At 46.3% G+C, this 3,417-nt stretch overlaps 1 long non-coding RNA gene across 1 annotated transcript; it reads left to right on the plus strand.

Annotated features, from left to right (window-relative positions):
- The first annotated feature begins 260 nt into the window (after positions 1-260).
- Positions 261-2,809, plus strand: LOC138520146 (uncharacterized). The gene is made up of 2 exons (XR_011282810.1): positions 261-373; positions 463-2,809. It is a non-coding gene; the product is annotated as an uncharacterized lncRNA (long non-coding RNA).
- Positions 2,810-3,417: the final 608 nt, after the last annotated feature.

Below are 3,417 nucleotides of genomic sequence, written 5' to 3' on the forward strand. Positions count from 1 at the left end.
GTTCTTGCGCACAGAATACGCACACGTCTGTTCTTGCAGGAGGAAGGCATGGTGTTTAGCTGAATGCATGTGTTTGAAATGTGCTCGATTGACACGTATAGGATTTACGGGCAGCGTGTGATTTGCCTGGTGACATCTCACAAAACGCGGTGAAAAAACGTCATTGACGCCCGTCCAATGGAATGGCGCCATTTGTGGTGCGAGTTTGCAGGGATGCAAATCACGTCCTATAAAAAAGACAGCCAGTAAAACAGCTGGAAGGGCGCAGAGCAGTAGCGAATGGGCATATAACCGGGCGTATCTCTCTATTCAAGAGACGGATAAAAAATGAAGGGCGTGAATTGCATCGCTGTCCTATTTCTGTGTCTCTCTTGTGAGTATCACACTTGCGGATCAAAGATAGGTGTTTTTACTGCACCTCAATGCTGAAAAAATAATTGTGTTTGGTATGTTTTTATAAAGGTTGCAATGCAGGCGTCCTTCTGTCTCAGCCAAAATGGCAGCGTGCAGAGCCAGGATCCTCTCTGCTGCTGGAGTGCACCACTTCCGGGTATAACATTAATAATCACCATGTGCACTGGGTGATGCAAGAGGAGGGAAAAGGAATCGTGTGGATCGCAGGTTTCCGGACAGGATACCAAACCTATGTCTCCAGTGATTACAAAGGACGGGCCACTCCATCCACCAAGGGCGAGGTTGCTCAGTTAAAGCTGGACGGCTTGACACAGGCAGACTCAGCGATGTACTACTGTGCCAGAGAGGGTGCACACAGTGATACAGGCAATGACCAAAATCACAATGCAGAAGAAATGCATGTGTTCAAAGACCAAATACGAACCAACGGAAATAGGTTGAAACCACAAGAGAAAAAATAACGTATTAAACGCTGAAACATCAGCAGACTCAGAACACTGACAAATATGTGCTCTGGGGGCTATGAAGAATTGCAACAGGGGAAGCACCAAGGCCTGGTATCAGTGAACATCTGCACATGACACGCAGCCTTGCAGGTGCGGTCATGTTGTGCGGCTAGGGTGAGCAACACAAAAAGGAATCTTGGCAGAGCAATATATCTACTATCCTTACAAAGGTATCTGAATAGAAGAACCTATATTATAATTGTAATGGTTACTTTTGAGAAGTATATGTACTTTCCACTTTTAATTCTCTATCTCTCTCCGTGCTCCATCGAACCGGTCAATCCTGAAGCCGGCAGGCGAATCCCGGCCCCCCTCACCAAGGCCCTACTCCTAGGCTCCTGTGCCTTATCGCTCACTTCCTCCTCGACTCTCCACTGAAGCCGGACAATGAAAGAACTGCAGGCCTCACAGAGACTCCCCCAACACCACGAGGTTCTGGTTACTACAGGGACTGCAGCCATCTTTTTGCACAAGGTAGGCCTCGCTGGAGCTTCGGTGCTCGCGGGGTGCTTTTGGGTTGTAAATATCAGCGCTCATTGCTATATTCTCTACTGATCTTCCCTCATCATTTGATCAGTGTGAGTGTGCTTCATGGGCATTCCTTTTTCCATGATTGGCCATACCTTATTGATATCATCTCTCCAATATGGCCGCCCGAAGACTGACCTCCTCAGCACTACCTGAAGCAGCCTGATGCTGCTGTGTGATTGGCCTGTGCTCCATCTAACTGGCAAATCCTGAAGCCGGCAGGCAAACGCTGCCTCCCTCAACAACGCCCCACTCTTAACGCTCCTATCTGTGCCTGTCCGGAGCTGGGTGGGCCGGGCCCCCCCCACCCTTCGTGCTCCATCAATACATGCACGGCTGCTCGGTACTCCCTGCTCCTGTATGAACTTGGCTTCTGGTCCTCCTCGTACCCTAGTGGATTGCGTGAGTGCTGGCTGAACTTTCGACTGCCCCCTCCTCTAACACCTGAACCTTAACTGGTGGCTATTGCACTCTGCAACTCTACCTTGCCTTCCTACTCCACTTCTCTCACTGCACTTGTGTTCTCTTTTTAAAAACAAATGTTTTCTGTTGGTGTGCCTTTTTACATCACTGTATCCATTTTCCATTGCATTGTGCTTTGGTTAAATGCAAATCTAGGTGGTTGTGCCTTTTACATCTCTGCATCCATTTTGCATTGAATTGTGCTCTGTTTAAATTCGAATCTAGGTGGGTGTGCTTTTTACATCACTGCATCCATTTTGAATTGCATTGTGCTTTGTTTAACATCGTTTGTGAGGGTGTACTTCTTACATCTTTCAACCTTTATTATGCACTGCACTCTTGGATCCTTTGTTGCATACTTTCCTGGCACCCCCACCTATTGCTCTGCAGCTGTGCCCTCCACATTTTCTAGGCCTCCTAGAGACTATCCAGTGCAGCCCCCACTTTTTTTCCTACTTCCTCTTTACATCTGCAGCCACTTTATTTGCCTAGTGTTCCTCTCCCTGCCACCCCCTTCCCCTCCTACTACATGTCTAATGCACTTATCACTATCAGAAACGCTGTCAGGCACCGAGTATGGACTCATTTCCTTGTTAGTCTTAGCCTACTCTCAGCCATCCCCTCTCTCCTTTTTTTATGTATAGCTCTTGTATTGTTGAAACGACCGTCAGGCACGTACAATTATTTATGCCATATGTTGTAATCAGTTTTGTATTCCTCTTTGTTCTTTGTGGTACCTCCAAATACTTAGCACTTGCCCATTCTGAATGTTCTAATGCCTATTAAGAATGTACATTTCTGTTTGCTTACCTACTCCCTCCCTGCGTTGGAGCGCTTTGAAATGCTTGTTAGCTGTATAGGTGCTATAAAAATGACCAATAAAAAAACAAATAAATCCACCGAAAGGTTCCTTCAGATAAATATGCGTGCTTGCCACTAATATTTCCACCCGAGAACAAGTAATAGAGAAGGAAGAGCCAGAGTAGCCTTTGGGGAAATTAGGAGCTCTCAAAAAAAGGCTGTTATGACTGGAGTAGATTCTGTACCATATTGTGACAAAACGACTACTGCTCTGAAGGAGTGCAGGGATGAGTAGAGGCGAAATCCCCTACTGATCCCCAGACTACTACTAAACCAGCAGTGAGCCCATTCATAAACAGGTGGAACACGCACAGCCCGACACGTATTCCCCTCCTCCCGTCACCTATTTTGGTAATGTGGGCGGTGGGCAGGCAATGCTCCTCAAGAGCGGTGTGAGCCGGTACATAAGGAACACAAATAGTACGGTGGTACCAAAGTAAAATAATGTCCAACCAACGTTCTATACAGATAGGATCTTTAATTAAACTAAGAAAATTGCTCAAAACTCATAGGAAAACTGGCTGCCCAACCTTATAAGGTTAAACGCAGAGAAAATGTAGGGTACTCTGGTTTGGAAAACAAGGGTTCTCAGGCAAAGATTTCAGCAGCAAAATGACCGTTTTCAAGATATGTCTTTTAAAAGTGA

Source organism: Ambystoma mexicanum, chromosome 13 (assembly GCF_040938575.1).
Source record: "Ambystoma mexicanum isolate Mex_15411 chromosome 13, UKY_AmexF1_1, whole genome shotgun sequence".
Taxonomy (NCBI): Eukaryota; Metazoa; Chordata; class Amphibia; order Caudata; family Ambystomatidae; genus Ambystoma; species Ambystoma mexicanum.